Below are 17,497 nucleotides of genomic sequence, written 5' to 3'. Positions count from 1 at the left end.
ACTGTTGGTGGGAATGCAAATTGATACAGCCACTATGGATGTAGATTGTAGGAGATTCCCTAAAAAACTAGGAATAAAACTACCATATGACCCAGCAATCCCACTACTGGGCACATACCCTGAGGAAACCATAATTGAAAAAGACACATGTACCTCAATGTTCACTGAAGCACTATTTACAATAGCTAGGACAAAGAAGCAACCTGGTGTCCATCAACAGATGAATGACTAAGAAGTAGTGGTATACATATATACAATGGAATATTAGCTATAAAAAGGAACGCATGTGAGTCAATTTTAGTGAAGCAGGTGAACCGAGAGCCTATTATACAGAGTGAAATAAGTCAGAAAGATTAAAATAAATATCGTATATTAACCCATATAAGTGGACTCTAGAAAGATGGTATTGATGAGCCTATTTACAGGGCAGCAATGGAGACACAGACATAGAGAACAGACTTGGGGACACAGTGGGGGAAGAAAAGGGTGGGACAAACTGAAAGAGTAGCACTGAAACATATACACTGCCATATGTAAAACAGACAGCCAGTGGGAATTTGCTCTGTGAAACAGGGAGCTCAATCCAGTGCTCTGTGACAATCTAGAGGGGTGGGGCGGGGAGGGAGGCGGGACAGAGGTTCAAGAGGGAGGGAATAAATGTATTCCTATGGCTGATTCACACTGATGTGTGGCAGAAACCAACACAATGTTGTAAAGCAATTATCCAATTAAAAATAAATAAATAGAAAAAAGAAATAGAAAAAAATATGATGAAATTGGGACTTCCTTGACAGTCCAGTGGTTAAGATTTCACTTTCCAATGCAGGGGGTACAGGTTTGATCCCTGGTTGGGGAACTAAGATCCCACATGCCTCGAGGCCAAAAAACCAAAACATAAAACAGAAGCAATATTGTAGCAAATCCAATAAAGACTTCAAAAAATGATCCACATCAAAAAATATATTTAAAAAATAGGACACTTGTAAAGAAACCACTATATACAAAGACAAAAGACTGGTTCCAGAATATATCAAGAGTCCTGCAGTTCAAGAAGAAACAGAACAACAACTCAGTTGAAAGCAAGTGGAGACAAAGTCAGTCATTGTCCAGAAGGACAGCACAGATGATGAATCAACTCAGAAAAACTCACTGCATCCATGATTCAAGACCACAGGGGGATGCCTTTTAACACTAGATGGACAGAAATGGGCCAGGTCGATGACGTGAGCATCAGGGAGGCTGGCAGGCAGTGTTGATCCTCCTATTGTGCCAGGACAGGAGGAAGGCAGTTCTGCCTGGGAAGATGTGGGGTTGGCTGGAAAGCTGGATGCTGACACAGTACCAGGAGGCATCTCCACGCCTCAGCCGCAGCACAGAAATTGTGCTCGGTTCAGAGTAACCCTGCTTCTGACAGTTAAAGAGGGGCTTTGAAAAAGTGCAAGTGTCAGTCGCTCTGTCGGGTCTGTCTCTTTGCAACCACATGGACTGAAGCTAGCCAGGCTCCTCTGTCCACAGCATTTTCCAGGCAAGAAAACTGGAGTCGGTAGGCATTCCCTTCTCCAGGGGATCTTCCCAACCCAGGGATTGAACCCGAGTCTCCTGCACTGGCAGACAGATTCTTTACTGTCTGGGCCACCAGGGAAGCCCACCACAGGTTGGGGTGGGTGCCAAATATCCATTTTGATTTTGGTCCCTGTTTTTCTCGGGTTATATGTATTTTTGATACTGAGTTGCTTGTTGCTGTTATTGTTTAGTAATTAAGTCCATGGGGTCGCAAAGAGTCGGACATGGCTTAGTCACTCGGTGATGCCATCCAACCATCTCATCCTCTGTTGTCCCCTTCTCCTCCTGCATTCAATCTTTCCCAGCATCAGGGTCTTTTCCAATGAGTCAACTCCTCTTGTCAGGTGACCAAAGTACTGGAGTTTAGCATCAGTCCTTCCAATGAATATTCAGGGTTGATTTCCTGTAGGATTGACTGGTTTGATGTCCCTGCTGACCAAGGGACTCTCAAGAGTCTTCTCCAGAACCACAGCTCAAAAGTGTCAGTTCTTCAGCATTCAGCTTTCTCTATGGCCCAACCCTCATATCTGTACATGACCCTCTGAAAAAACCATTAGCTTTCACTATCCAGACCTTTGTTGGCAAACTGTTATCTCTGTGAAAGTGAAGTTGCTCAATAATGTCCGATTCTTTGCAACCCCATGGACTGTAGCCTACCAGGCTCCTCAGTCCATGGGATTTTTCAGGCAGGAATACTGGAGTGGGTTGCCATTTCCTTCTCCAGGGGATCTTCCTGACCCAGGGATTGAACCCAGGTCTCCCACATTGTAGGCAGACGCTTTACCATATGAGCTACCAGGGAAGCTAACATTGGAGAATTGAAACTGAGGCTTTCCCTTGGCAGATTAAATCTGTGTGTAGAGAAAGAAAGTGAAGTTGCTCAGTCTTGTCCAACTCTTTGGGACCCTTTGGACTGTAGCCTACCAGGAATTTCTCTATCCATGGAATTTTCCAGGCAAGAGTACTAGAGTGAGTCACCATTTCCTTCTCTAGGAGATCTTCCCAACCCAGGGATCGAACCCGGGTCTCCGGCATTGCAGGCAGATGCTTTACCATCTGAGCTACCAAGTTATCTCTGTGGGCGTCACAAAATCTACTCCAAGAACTCAGATTAAGAGCACAGGCTCTTCGTGCCCGATCCCTCCAACCAAAGCGAGGCTGACTTGGGGGCAGTCCTCAAATTCCCTGCATTTCCCACTCATTCCCTGAGTCCTGGGCAGCGGGGTGGTGGGCGAGGTGCGGGGGCAGGGGGGTGCCAGAAAGAAAGCAGCATTCTACAAAAACAGCCCCCTGTGGATGAAGCATTCCATTTCCCCTGGTGAGCTGGGGGCTGCCCTGGGCTGCCCCCGACCATGGCCTGCCCACTTGTGCCTGGGGAGGTTTGCACATAGTTAGGTGGGAGAGGGCAGGCCAGAGAGCCTCCACCAATTCCTTCAATTCACGTGTCAGTGTGACTGTCAGTCAAAGTCGACTCCGAGAAGCTCAGAAGGCAGATGTCATTTCACAGTGAGATGCAGGGTTGGCCCCCAGTCAGGGACCAGCAGGTAGACACAGTCACCCCCCTCAACAAGCACTGAGGGCTACTGGCCTCCATTCAAAACTGCTTCTGCTACCGTCTTGCTTGTTAACACAGCACCAAAAACCGCTCCCCTTAAACTGATCTTTCATGGTCTTAGTCATTCATACCCTGTTATTTATACCTTTCATACCAGTTACTCATTCGATTCATACCATACCACTCAATATGATTTTATAACCATCTCAACATCTTGGAACCAGTTTCCATAAGAGCCAACAGCAAAGTCGATTCTGATCAGCAGAAACCTAAAACTCAGGGTGCTTTTCCACTCTCTGTACTGAGACAGGCCAGCAACAGGAGAAGGTAGGATCCCCGGAGCCACCAGTGACCCTCCAACTGTGTTCCTGGACCACCAGGCTGCTCATAACAGTTTTCTACACTTCAGAAAAAGTGTAGGAAAAGAAAAACAAAACAAAACAAAACTCCAGACTGGCACACATTGCAATGGGTCCATACAGGAATTCTCATCCTGCCATGGCAGTCAGCGTTTCTCAGCTTTACTGATGTACACTTAGACGTGACACGTATTAAATGTGTATAGGTGGATGAGTTTGGACATATGCATACACCCTTGATCCCACAAACAAGGTAATAAACACACCCATTACCTCCAAAAGATTTATCCATTTGAGGTCTAGTTTGCTTTTGAAAAGCTGACTCCCCTACCCGGCAACACACACAGACACAGGACGAGTATGTTTTGCTTTTCTGGAGGAAGGATGCCAAGAAAAACTCTTCACCTCTCCTAATTTTGGAAACTCAAGTGCAGCAGTGCTCTATTTAAAGCTCTGAGTGGCTGGAGTGGCCTGTTTCTTAGACTTGTACACAAGCAGTCCAGGGACGCTGAGATCAAGACAGCGCGTGTGTTATCAGCACCCCTATAGCCCCCATGCAGCCCTGAGTCAGGGGTTACCATCTGCTGGGCTGTCCTGGCAAATAAGTGAACTCTTCAGGCTCTTTTCCACCTTTTATAAAATGGGGGGAGATAGCCACATCACCTGATCTTAGAATTTATATGAAAATTCATTTGCAAACTATAAGGTACAATTCAGAGAGTAGTGAAGACTTGACTGCAAAGCTATGAATTCATTGCTATAATCTTTCCTAAGGAAAAGAATGGAGGTGGCAGGGGTAAGGGTTTGCTTTTTGTGTTTTTAATTTGGCCACATTTGATGTGAAGAGCTGACTCACTGGAAAAGATCCTGATGCTGAGAAAGATGGAGGGCAGGAGGAGAAGCGGGCAGCAGAGGATGAGATGGTTGGATGGCATCACTGACTCAACGGATGTGAGTTTGAGTAAACTCCGGGAGATGGTGGAAGACAGAGAAGCCTGGCGAGATGCAGTCCATGGAGTTGCAAAGAGTCGGATATGCTTTAGAGACTGAACAGCAACAATTTGTGTCCAGCCTTAGAGCAAGTCACACTGCCGGGGCATATTGGCTGTGACAAAAAAGGGAAATTGTGGTCAAAGCTTGCTTAAGCTTTGACTGTCACCTCAACCAGCAGAAAAGGATGATTTCATGGCTGCACAAAGAAACGATCAATCTTGATTTCCTGTGGCTTTGCTCTTGACACAGATACTATGGGAAACGCAGCAGACACCTGGGGTGATCACGTACATAGGAAGGCTAGGAGGTCCCTCTGCCTCCACAAATGACTTCTCTCAGAGGTCAGATGGTCAACTGGGAGCCACAAACACACAGCCACACCTGGGATGGACACAAATGCAGGTCCGAGGACTGCTGAGCTGGCCCTGGGGTCTTCAGGAGGAATGGAAGCCTCTGGGGGATTCAGGTCTTGGCTCCCACCCTCAACCCTTTCCAAAGGCTTCCTTCATGTATTCCTTGAGATTCCAAAGGGACTGGCTTCCAAACCAACCTTTGTTGCTGGAGATTTTGCGAGAGAAAATAAATAAAATTCACTGTTGAGCAAGAATGAAAGGCTTTGGGTCAGAAAGATGTGGGTGCACAGCCCACTTTGCCCTATGGGCACTGGGTTGTGGCCAAGTTGTTTCATCTCTCAGAGTGGTGAGGGGTCCCTGGTTTAAAGAAGGCACTCCGATACCAGTCTCCGCCATGTCACTTCTGTGGGATGTCAGAGACAGGAAGCAGAAGGAATACCAGCTTGGAAGCAGTGGACCATGGGCAGGGCAGAACGCTGCTGTGAGTTCCACTCTGCGACCCTGGGAACCATCTTCGCTCAGTGTCTCTGCCTATACAACAGGGGGTAATAAGACCTGTATTTCAGTCACAAATAGTGTCCTGGAGGGGCCAAGCTTGAGTCAAGCCCCTGGTAAGTGCCTGGTACTTTACATCTGCCTCCACTGATTCACAAGCAGGTTAACTGTGGTAGAATCAACACTACAATAATTTTTTTTTTTTTTAGCAACATTCAGTACTTACTGGGCAATTATTTAAACCAATTATTGCAGCTCTAGCCACTACATCTACTAAAACATCAAAGGCTACAGCCAACCCTAGACACTGAGTAACCCCTGATGCTTTCAAATTGTGGTGCTGGAGAAGATTCTTGAGAGTCCCTTGGACTGCAAGGAGATCAGACCAGTCAGTCCTAAAGGAAATCAACCTTGAATATTCATTGAAAGAACTGATGCTGAAGCTGAAGCTCCAATACTTCAGCCCCTGATTCCAAGAGCCAACTCATTGCAAATGACTCTGATGCTGGGAAAGATTGAAGGCAACAGGAGGCGGCGGCAACGGAGAATGAGATGGTTAGATGGCGTCACTGACTCAATGGACATGAGTTTGAGCAGACTCTGGGAGATAGTGAAGGACAGAGAAGCTTGGAGTGCTACAGTCCATGGGGTCACAAAGAGTTGGACAGGACTTAGTGACTGAATGACAACAAATATCTCAAGCAAATATTAGCAGACCTAAAGGGAGAAATAGACAACAATACAGTAATAGTAGGGCACGTCAATATACCACTTTAAACAATGTATAGATCATCCAGACAGAAAATCAATAAGAAAATTTGTACTTAAACTATACACTAGACCAGATGGACTTGACACTGACAAAGCATTTCATCCAACAGGGGCAGGCAGAATACATATTTTTATGAAGAACACATGGAACATTCTCCAGGATATACAGTATCACATGTGAGGCCAGAAACAAGTATTAATAAAATTAAGAATGAAATTACATCTCTTCCCATCACAATAGTGTGAAACTAGAAATCAGTTATTAGAAAATTGGAAAATTCATAAATATATGAAAATCAAATATCAGGTTACTGAACAACCAAGGGGTCAAAGAAGAAATAAAAAAATGTATGAGACATTAAGAGACACAAACTACCATGAATAAGCAACAAGGATGTCTTCTATAGCATAAGAAAATATAGCCATTATTTTGTAATAATTTAAAACGGAGTACAGTGTATAAAGGGCTTCACTGATAGCTCAGTTGGTAAAGAATCCACCTGCAATGCAGGGGACCCTGGTTCGATTCCTGGGTTGGGAAGATCCACTGGAGAAGGGATAGGCTACCCACTCTAGTATTTTTGGGCTTCCCTTATGGCTCAGCTGGTAAAGAATCTGCCTGCAATGCGGGAGGCCTCGGTTGGATACCTGGGTTGGAAAGATTCCCCTGGAGAAGGGAACGGCTACCCACTCCAATATTCTGGCCTGGAGAATTCCATGGACTGTATAGTTCATGGGGGTCGAAAAGAGTTGGACCGACTGAGCGACTTTCGCTTTCACTTTCACAACTCGTAAAAAACATTGATCACTATGTTGTACATGTGAAACTAATATAACATTGTAAATCAACTCTATTTCAATAAAAAAATATCTTGAGACAAATTAAAATGGAAACACAATAGACCAAAACTAATGGGATGCATTAAAAGTAGTTCTAGCAGGGAAGTTCAGAGTGATAAAAACCCACATTAAAAAAACCCAAGATCCAAATAAAGAAAACTTTACACCTCAAGGAACCAGAAAAAGAAGACCAAGTGAAGCCCATAGTTAGTAGCAGGAAGGATAGTAATCAGAGAAAAAATAAATGAAATAAAGACTAAAAAGATAACAGAAAAGGTCAGTACAATGATGCCTATGCTGACATTTACACCTTGGGTATTCACATCAGCAACTGCCACAGCGTGAAATCCAGTCTGGATTATCTTTCTGTACCCATATGTCTTGTCATCTATGCACCGTCTTCCCACATAACACCCACGTCCTTCCACCCATTAGACTGATCTCCTGAAAAAGTCAAGTAGATTTTCAAACAATCTTCAGCACAACTTATGAACTATTCACATCCTCCATCTCCAGGAAATACCAGCCAGCTTCCAACAATAGTGAGTCACTGTCAATGCTGAATTATCCAGGGAATAATTAAGGGCAGACTCTATATTGTTAAGTTCACTCCAGTGGAAATGGAAGGGGTTTGTCTCCACGCTCCTCCCATGATCTCCACTCCCCTCAAATCAGGCAAAGTCAAGGCCAGGGAGTTCTCAGGACCTGGCTCTTTAATTTCAACATGGGAGGGACGGTCCAGGGGAGAAAAGAATACAGCACAAGGACTATAGGCCCTGGATACAGGGGGCTTGGGGGCCCCCTCAGGTCACCCAGAGATGCAGTTGACATCCCTCCTCAAGACTGCTCCCCTCGGTCCAGCCCCAGGGAAGGCTAGCTGAGACGGCACCAACTTGGAGTGCCCAGTAATGCGGAAATGTTTCCGAGGTTGACTCCTCACTTAGCACCTTACCTGGTTGGCACTGTTTTCTTTCTCTCCAGGACAAGGCAAGTGACAGGCTGACCAAACCATCACCTTTCCCGTGGGCATATCAAAGACCACTGACCCAAGAGCATATGCCAGTCCCCACCTGTTACTGCTTAAATGATGTGCAGACTGATTACCGTGGGCTTCCCAGGTGCTCAATGGTAAAGAACTTGCCTGCCATGCAAGTGGGCTTGATCCCTGAGTCAGAAGACCCCCAGGAGTCGGAAATTGCAACCCACTCCAGTATTCTTGCCTGGAGAATCCCATGGACAGAGGAGCCTGGCAGGCTACAGTCCCTGGGGTTGTAAAGAGTCCGACCTGACTTAGCAACTAATCAGCAGCAGCAGCAGCCCTGTGCCTTAAGCCCCATGATGCCGCTGCTCCAAGTCCCCTTCTGTAAAATTCACTCAGTTTCCCTGCCTCGGGCACCCGAGACTTGCTATAAGAACCTGGCATAGCGGTCATCCCAACCCCAGAGCTGTCAGGGTCACACCCATCCCACAGGCCACGAGAAAGAGAGTCGGAAACAACTGTATTCCATCTATTTTTGTAGCTGCTAAAACAGTCACTGCAGGAAGAGTAGCCTAGAATCCAGCTGTGCTCACAGTCAATATTTATTATGTGAAAGGACAGATCTACTGATTTTCCCACTGAACCGTTTTCAAAACCACAAAAGCAATTCTTAATAAGAAAATCAGGGTTTTGCTGTGCCTCTGATAAACTTAAAAGTCTATTTAAAATTACATGCATACAAATATTTTTGTAAGTACCTTTGCATGATACTGGGCATCACCTCTTGTTTGCAATGATGGTAAGACTCTCGCTGGGCACTTATGCAGGACACATCAACACTTCGTCAATTAAGCCTGTGATTTCCCCCTGACTTGTGACCTTCTGGAAGAGGACCCAGACAGTCTGCTAATGTCACCCATGACCGACCTTCTAAAGAATTCATGTCAAGACTCCATTACTGATGAATCACTAATGAATTCTGTTGACCAGATTTAAGGATTTACACTAATTTCTAGCTCATATTTGCATGAAATCTAACAAACTGATTGATACATGACTATACTTATAAATGAACAGATTTTAATAGGTTTCCCTTCAATGACTATTTAAAAAATTGAGTGGTCATAGCTAAGATTTTTTTTTTTAATTTTTTTTTTTTTTTAAGATTTTTTTATGAAAAGGAAACCTCCCAGGATTGGACATGAAACATCCAATGCCGTCCACTCACATAAGATCTGGAAGAGAAACCTAGGAATGGCTGTTCACTGCCCAGGAGGACGTAAAGCCAGAGAGAGCCAGTAATGTCCTGTGGGGAAGAGGGAGTCTCAGGGTCACTTATGGGGACACAGAAAGGAGAAGGGCTTGGATCAGCTGCTGAGATGGGCTCCAGGTTCTCAATTCCAAATCAGTACCTGACCTGGAAATCACAACGGATGCCCCGCCTCTTCCCCAAATAGATGGGAAAGTCACTTGCTCCAAGGAAATAGCAAAGCAGAATTCACCATCTTACTCTAAGAAACACGACATATTGACTCCATGCTCTTCTGCTGGCCACACATCAAAGGGGAACATAACTGAAATCCAGGTGGTTCAAAAACAAAAAGGGGGTTGAGGAGAAAAACCCGATTTATAAGAAGTTTAGTAGCAGTTTTAGACCAAATGAAAGAAAATTCTAATTTATATTAAAGTAAGAAATCTACAACACTCAAACCAAGAGATTTTGCAGTCCAAAGTCACGGGTTCAAGAATAGTTTAAACCCAAAGTTATGGTTACCAAAGAGAAAAGGTCAGGGGGAGAAATAAATTAGGAGTCTGGGGTTGACATGTATACACTACTTAATATAAAAACAGATAATTAACAAGGACCTACTGTACAGCACAGGAAACTTTACTCCATATCCTGTAATAACCTAACAAGGAAAAGAATTTGAAGACGCGTATGTGTGTATTTATGTAAGACTGAATCACTTTGCCGTACACCTGAAATACAGCATTGCAAATCAATCATACTCTCTAACGTAAAACAAATTGTTTAAAAAAGAATAGTATAAAGGAATTTGTGAATAATAGAAGCAAAATAAGACTTGGAAGGAAAGCTCATAAATTGGGTATTATTCCTCCACAAACCTAGACAGTGTGTTGAAAAGCAGAGACATCAGTTTGCTGACAAAGGTCTTTATCATCAAAGCTATGGTCTTCCCAGTAGTCATGTATGGGTGTGAGCACTGGACCACAGTGAAGGCTGAGCACTGCAGAACTGATGCTTTCAAACGGTGGTGCTGGAGAAGACTCTTGAGAGCCCCTTGGACAGCAAGGAGATCAAAGCAGTCAATCCTGTGCGGTGCTGAGCCACTTCAGTTATGTTCAACTCTTTGCGACCCCATGGACTCCTCTGTGCATGGGGTTCTCCAGGGAAGAATACTGGAAAGGGTTGCCACGTCCTCCTCCAGGGGACCTTCCCAACCCAGGGATTGAACCCAGGTCTCCTGCATTGCAGGCAGATTCTTTACCATCTAAGCCACCAGGGAAGTCCAGTCAAGCCTAAAGGAAATCAATTCTGAAGATTCACTGGAAGGACTGATGCTGAAGTTTAAACTCCAATATTTTGGCCACCTGATGAGAAAAGCCAACTTACTGGAAAAGACTCTGATGCTGGGAAAGACGGAAGGCAAAAGAAGAAGAGGGTGACAAAGGATGAGATGGTTGGATGGTATCACCAACTCAATAGACATGAGTTTAAGCAAAATTCTGGGAGATGGTGAAAGACAGGGAAGCCTGGTGTGCTGCAATCCACGGGGTTACAAAGAGTTGGACACAACTGAGTGAGTGAACAACAACAAACCTCCACTTAGGAGACAACACTCTGAAGGTGAATTGAACCTTCTCATAAAGCCCAGTCAGAGCCAGGACCCCAGAGGAACTGACCGCCAGCCAGCATCTTGTATCATCTAAATCAAATGGTCCAAAATCATGCTGGGGCTGAGAAACACCTATTGTAGAGACATCCGTTTGTCCAGTACCTGTTATTCCAGGAGCCCAGAATCTCAAGCCACAAGCTGTGTCACAAGTACGATTTTAACACACGAGAAGATTCTCATAGGAACGCATAAACCCTCCCTCGGAACCCGTATCCGTTTGATGTTTTGACGCAATCTTATCTTCCCAGCATCCAAGCTAGGATGAAGCCTCATGAGATGGAGCTCACCCTGAAGACAGCTCCTACGTATCCCGGACACCCATCCCACATGACACAGAAAAGGCCTATCTCCTACAAACACAAGACTACCTGTCCATCCAGGAGCTCAGGCGCCAGGCATCTCACAGGTTGGAGGCACCCACGGTCCTGCCTCCTAGCTTACCTGATGCTACCAGGCACCAAAGCAGGAACAGTGAGTCTAATTTCTGAACCACATCCCTTGGCAACTTACATTTTACAAGTCTCAACAAATCAGAGCTACATTTATTGCCGTTTTATTAACATAAAGCGCACTCCCAGTGCAACATGGGCATCTAAGGCGAAAGCAGTCACTCCTCCTGCCTGTCTCAGGCAGAAAGCCACACTCACCTTCGGCGCCCAGTTACAAGAGGTGACACGCAACGCAGAGCTCCTCAAAGGGTGAGTTCCTCAGCTGACTGCACCTGAAGTCACCAAGCTGCCAGAGTTCTCCAAATTCTCCTATCTAACTCAAATCTCAGCAGAGGGTGACGATCCAGGAAGTTGCTAGAAGAAAAGGAACGTAGGAAATCTGAAAAGAGACAGAAAACACCGTTTATCAGGGCAGCTTGCTTGTTGGATTTTAAGTTACTGCTTGAGAAATAACTGATTATTTGTTTGCCTGAAACCAATACTTTTACTTGTTGTTGCTGTTGTTTAGTCACTCAGTTGTGTCCAACTCCTTGTCACCCCATGGGCTGTAGCCTGCTAGGCTCCTCTGTCCATGGGATTTCTCAGGCAAGAATAATGGAGTGGGTTGCCATTTCCTTCTCCAAATATCTTTAATAGACCCCAGGAAAAAATGTGCTTTATATTTACTGACCTCGACCCAAACAAAAACTCCTTTGCCCTGCTCTACCTTCCAGACCCTGGGTCAACATGGAGGCAGAGGGCAGGTGGGGACCCCCTTGGGGATAACCGAGGGACCCACACTCCCAGATCTCTTCTAGCCCCCTCCCCACAATACCGCTGCCCATGCCCTCCAAGCCTGCTGAAAACAAAAGAGCAGCTGCCAAGTAGAAATTCAAAAAGCCCATCTGGGAGCCTAATTAGGGAGAAGAATTGCAGAGCATGGATACCACATAGAGATTTCATCTCCTGTGCGGACCATTCACTGAGAAAGGCCCCGCCAGACCCACAGCTTCGTCCTTATCGGGATGAACACACACACACTCTCTCTTTCACTACTATATATAAAATAGATACTAACAAGGACCTACTGTATAGCACAAGGAACTCTACTCAATGCTCTAATGACATATATGGGAAAAGAATTTGAAAAAGAGAGGCTATACTGTATGCATATGTCGTATGTATGACTGAGTCACTTTGCTATACAACGGAAGCTAACACAACACTGTACATCAGCTCGACGCCAATAAAAATTTTTAAAAAGAAAATATCGAAAAAAAAAAAAAGAAAATATCGCTATAGGAATCTGATGACAGCATCCTGGAAACCACAGAGGAGGAGCCAATAGAGGGGACCCACAGCCCCCTCCCTCCCGGCTGTGGGACTTGGCTGTGGCCTCATGGCCCCCACACCTGGGTACCTATTTTCAGTCCTGATCTGTCCTTTGAGGGGACCCTGAGGCACTGTGGACTCCAAGGGGGTCCACTGGCATCTTTAATTATGCTTCAAACCCAGAAGGGATCTGTCCTGACCATTCACTTGGACTAGATCTATTAATTCATCAAACCATGATGATGACTCACAACATCATTAAACACCCCACAGAACATCATTAAACACCCCACAGAACATCATTAAACACCCCACAGAAGAGTCGAGTTCTATTTTAGTCAAATAGAAAAGGATAATTCAGGGAGGGCTTTCATAAAAATGTTATAAGGCAAGTTCATAAATGTTGATTAAAAAATGAATTCCACTTATGCATTCTCTGGTATTATTTCAAGGGTTTGGATGATTTTTGTTTTGTTTTAACGTAATGATTTAACGCAAGGAAAGGTACTGGGCAGACATACCGGGGATACGAGACCCGGACGAGATCTTAAATGTGCACCAGGATGGCGGCCTTCTCTCTGCTGAGTCTTTTCAGAAACAAGACAGAAAACAGATGCTTTGCTATCTGGACTCCAGACCTGACCAAGGATTCCGATTTCTCACTGTGGGCCTGACACATGCCACTTACTGGAGAAACCCACTGGCTAAACACAGCTCTGTCTGCAAACACCACCTCTTTATTAGTATTTTCAGGGGTTCTTCTGGACATAAGTTGTAGCTTTAAAATTTTCATTGAAAAGTGAATGTGCCTGGAGTCAGAGCTCAAGCCAAGGCCCTTGGGTGTCTGGGGGTGCTGGCTGAGTTACCCCTGTGTGCACGTTGCTCTCATGGTGTGTGTGATTTAATCCTCCCAACAACCTCCCGGGATAGATACTAATATTCACTTTGCCACAGGACTTAATGTTCTCAGAGAGGCAGAGACTCTCCATAACAGGCTTGGAGTGAGGAACACAGGCGTCAAAGCTGAACCTACCACACCAGCAGCAAGCCTAGTGCCAGAAAATTTATCTTCCCTCCCAGTTCACCAGCGCCACAGTCTGGGTCTGGAAGTCTTGTCCTCTGACACTCGCTGTGGCCATCCAGGTGGATGCCCAGGATCTGAGCCAGTGAAGGGGTTCCAACCAGAGCCTCCCTGGGAAAGATTGAGGGCAGGAGGAGAAGAGGGTAGCAGAGGATGAGATAGTTGGATGGCATCACTGATTCAATGGACATGAATTTGAGCCAACTCTGGGAGATAGTGGAGGAGCCTGGAGTGCTGCAGTCCATGGGGTAGCAAAGAGTCAGACGCAACTGAACAACAACAAAGATGGCCTGGTCACCTGAGGTCCGAGTATGTGAGATGGAGGGGTGGTGTTTTCTTCAAGAAAAGCATCTTACTGACCAAGCGTCAGTGCACGAACCACACACCTTCCTCAGAAGTGAACACAGACCAAGCTGCTCCCTTGCTGGGTTTCTATGAAGTCCACCCACTGCCACGTTTAACGTGGACTATTCAAAGCCTCTGTTAAGGATGAGCACTTCAGATCAGGTCTTCAGTACAACCTGTGATAGAATCCACCAGGAAAGCACACATTTTGTAGAAAATCACCTCTGACTGCAAACACTGCCAGGTTTAAGGTCACTGGGGCCAAGGTGGTCACTGGAGGACATTTCACAGCCTGCTCAGGCAAGAAGGGACAGTGCATGCTTGTCTTTAAAGGCATTTCCCCACAAGCACCACTTGCATCTCCCCATAGGAATTAAAGAGATGAGGACAGAGTAGAAGGAAATTAACACAAACACTAAATGCACCCTTTTGTCCACAATGATCTGGACCCCGATCATTCTACCATGGCAAAACCAAAGGACTATCTGAATTCTCTGCAATACTGAGGTTTTCTTTCTCTTGACTGTATTTTGAAAAGCCTGGGCCCAACCTGGGGTTCTCCCCAGTCTCGGGGGGCATTCAGCTGGGACACCAGCGAGGGTGCTAGGGTCAGGTGTCTGCCCCCGAACAGCCCTGCCTGTCCCCATGGGCCTGGCCTCCAGACACCCAAACCAGCTGTCCCAGCCCTGCCTGAACTCCAGGTGACCCAGGGCACCTGCCCCAGCTATTTTTCTGGGCCACCTGCACGGTTTCCTCCAAATCTCAGTGGACGTGGCCATTCAGGGCTGTTGTCCATCACTGACAGGCTTCCCTGCAGTAGAGTCTTTAGGATTAATGAGAGGCTCATGACCTTCCACTGAGGCCAAAGGCTGGGCTGGGCCGGGCCCCCCCCCCCCCCCCCCCCGCTTTGGGCAGGATGGACGTGCAGCCCTGACTACTGCCCAGATGACGTGAATCTCCTAAAGGCTCCCTGTGAAGACCAGCACTCTACCTCCCAACCCGCAGAAGCACAGAAGTGACTGGACAGGTCCCAGGGACACTGTGTTTGTTGCTCCACCTTCACCAAAGCCTCATCCACCTTCATGGCAGCCCAGGCAACACACCTCATTGTCAGCTCAGGAACCAAACCACCAGACCCTCAGGCCCAGAGCCAGGATTCAATCCCAGGCCCACTTGACTGCAGAGCCCCACTGGACTCTTTCTCCCCACATGGATCACCACTAAAGGGCCAGAACCTCCAAACCGGGGCAAAGGTCATCTGTCACCACCATCAGTCTGGAGTGTCTGCCACGATGGGAGCCCAGCTTCTGCTTCTCAAATTAGGGAAGGATAGTGTCACAGTTTCTAAGACGCAAGTCCATGACCACACACGCCACCTTAATCTGAGAACAAACTTGTGGTTACCAAGGGGTGGGATGGGGGTAGATGGGGAGGTTGGGGTTAGCAGACATAAGCTATTATCTATAGGATGGATAAACAACAAGGTCCTACTGTATAACACAGGGAATTATATTCAACATCCTGTGATTCAGACTTAGAGAAGGAACTCATGGCTGCTGGAGGGAGGGATGGGGGGAAGGGATAGGTAGGGAGTTTGGGATGGAAATGTCACACTGCTGTATTTAAAATGGATAACCAACAAGGACCTACTGTATAGTACAAGGAACTCTGCTCAGTGTTATGTGGCAGCCTGGATGGGAGGGGACTTTGGGGGAGAAAGCATACATGTATATGTATGGCTGAGTCCCTTCACTGTCCACCTGAAACTATCATGACATTGTTAATCAGCTCTACTCCAATATAAAATAAAAAGTTGAAAAAAAACCTATGATAAACCATAATGGAAATGAATATAAAAAATAATGTATATATGTATAAAACTGAGTCACTTTGCTATACAGCAGAAATTAACAAAACATTGTTAAATTAATAAATAAAATACATACATAAATAAAAACAAAGGCACTATTTCTCTTAGATGTCAATGCAGAAAAACATTACTGAGTTACACTGTTTGACTGTTGAACACTGCACATAAGCTCAAGACTCTTGGATTATGCCAGATGAGTATCATGACCAAACCTCATAGTACATGAGTATATGAGATAAACATGCAAAACACACCCAGTGAACTGCCCAGACCCCTAATCTGCAGGACAAGCTAAAGACAATTATCTTTTTTCTTTTACTAAAAAGAAGAAAACAACACTAATGCTTCCAGGGACAGGACCGCACTTGCTCCTTTTTACCCCATGCACAGTGGCCCTGCCAGTGCTCAGTGCTGGCAGCCAGATGCAGGGTCCACATTTCAGAAAGTCCCACCGAATTTGGACTTTTACTCAAGATAAAATTGTCCTGAAAAGGAAACCACCAGATTTTTCTGCCATGGGCTGGAATCGATTTAAATGATAACACTGGTTATCAGTGGACTGCATCTGTGTTAGGATCACAAGTTGATTAATGAAAATGGGGCAGAAAGAGCATGAATTTCTAACTCGGAACAGCCTCAAGAAGATACCACGTGGCTGGGGAGGTGTGGGGAGCAGGGTCACTGGTCAGATGCCGAGCTCTGAGGGTTCTGTGTTCTGAAATAATGCAGACATCTGCCTTCAAGTCTTCTAGAACTGAGAAGAGAACAAAACTGCCAGCAGTGGGTTGACCACACACCCCATGACCAAAAAAAGTGGCAGGAGTCGTGGGTCCCAGACTGGCTCAGCCCCAACACGCCCCTCCCACCTTGGTCCTGTTCCTCCATGTCCTCAGTTGTAATGAGGTCTCGATGCCCCTAATTTGTAGCCATGAGCTCAGCACACGGGAGTGGATTTGAGAATTACCCAAAATTGATGATGTGGGACCAAAAATGTATCAATACACTTATCTAAAACACCATGACAAGGAAGTCATAAGGCAAATCTTAATATGAACTTAAATTTTACGGTTACTGCCTCAGAATTCTCGCAGATAGGAATGACATTAGTAACACCTGTTCTAACACTGTAAGATTCTGTGTATATATTTGATGCTAGCCTCTTAATACAACAGTCCCCACCCTCCAAAAGGCATCATAGGTGTTTCTCTGAAGCCATTTCCACTGATCCAAACCACAGTTTTCAGAATCAGCATACATGTAGGTGTGTGTGTACAACCCTATATACACATACCTGTGTATATATACACATCTCATTGCTGTAACTGGATAGTCCAATTACACAAAATATTTTGCAAAGGGTCACCTGCATTCTTTACAAAGTGTCCATAGGATTTCATTGTTGTCCAGGTAATTACACCACAAATAAAAAGCATGTTGACCAAGATAAACCTTAAACACAAAATCACACTATTGAATAAAACCTCTTTTGTTGAAAAAGACAGAAGGAAGGAAAGACAGGAAAGAAGGAAGATATAGACACTGAATTCTCATCTGAGATAACTTAGACACACAGGTGATCTAAACGACATTTCTAACTGTATGTGGCTAATGGTTA

At 45.4% G+C, this 17,497-nt stretch overlaps 1 protein-coding gene across 5 annotated transcripts in view; it reads right to left on the bottom strand.

The window, feature by feature from the left end:
- NCK2 (NCK adaptor protein 2) overlaps nt 1–17,497 on the bottom strand; it is a 112,197-nt gene that overhangs the window by 37,254 nt on the left and 57,446 nt on the right. For 4 of the 5 annotated variants that reach the window (XM_043468813.1, XM_043468815.1, XM_043468814.1 and 1 more), the window contains one exon: nt 11,474–11,654. The exons of the other annotated variant lie outside the window; for it this stretch is intronic. The gene's annotated coding sequence lies outside the window, so the exon portion shown is untranslated. The remainder of the gene's footprint in view (nt 1–11,473; nt 11,655–17,497) is intronic. 5 annotated transcript variants of the gene reach the window in all.

This window comes from Cervus canadensis, chromosome 5 (genome assembly GCF_019320065.1).
Source record: "Cervus canadensis isolate Bull #8, Minnesota chromosome 5, ASM1932006v1, whole genome shotgun sequence".
In the NCBI taxonomy this organism is placed as follows: domain Eukaryota; kingdom Metazoa; phylum Chordata; class Mammalia; order Artiodactyla; family Cervidae; genus Cervus; species Cervus canadensis.
The sequence above is the reverse complement of the archived record's forward strand: the minus strand, read 5'-3'. Positions and strand labels throughout refer to the sequence as shown.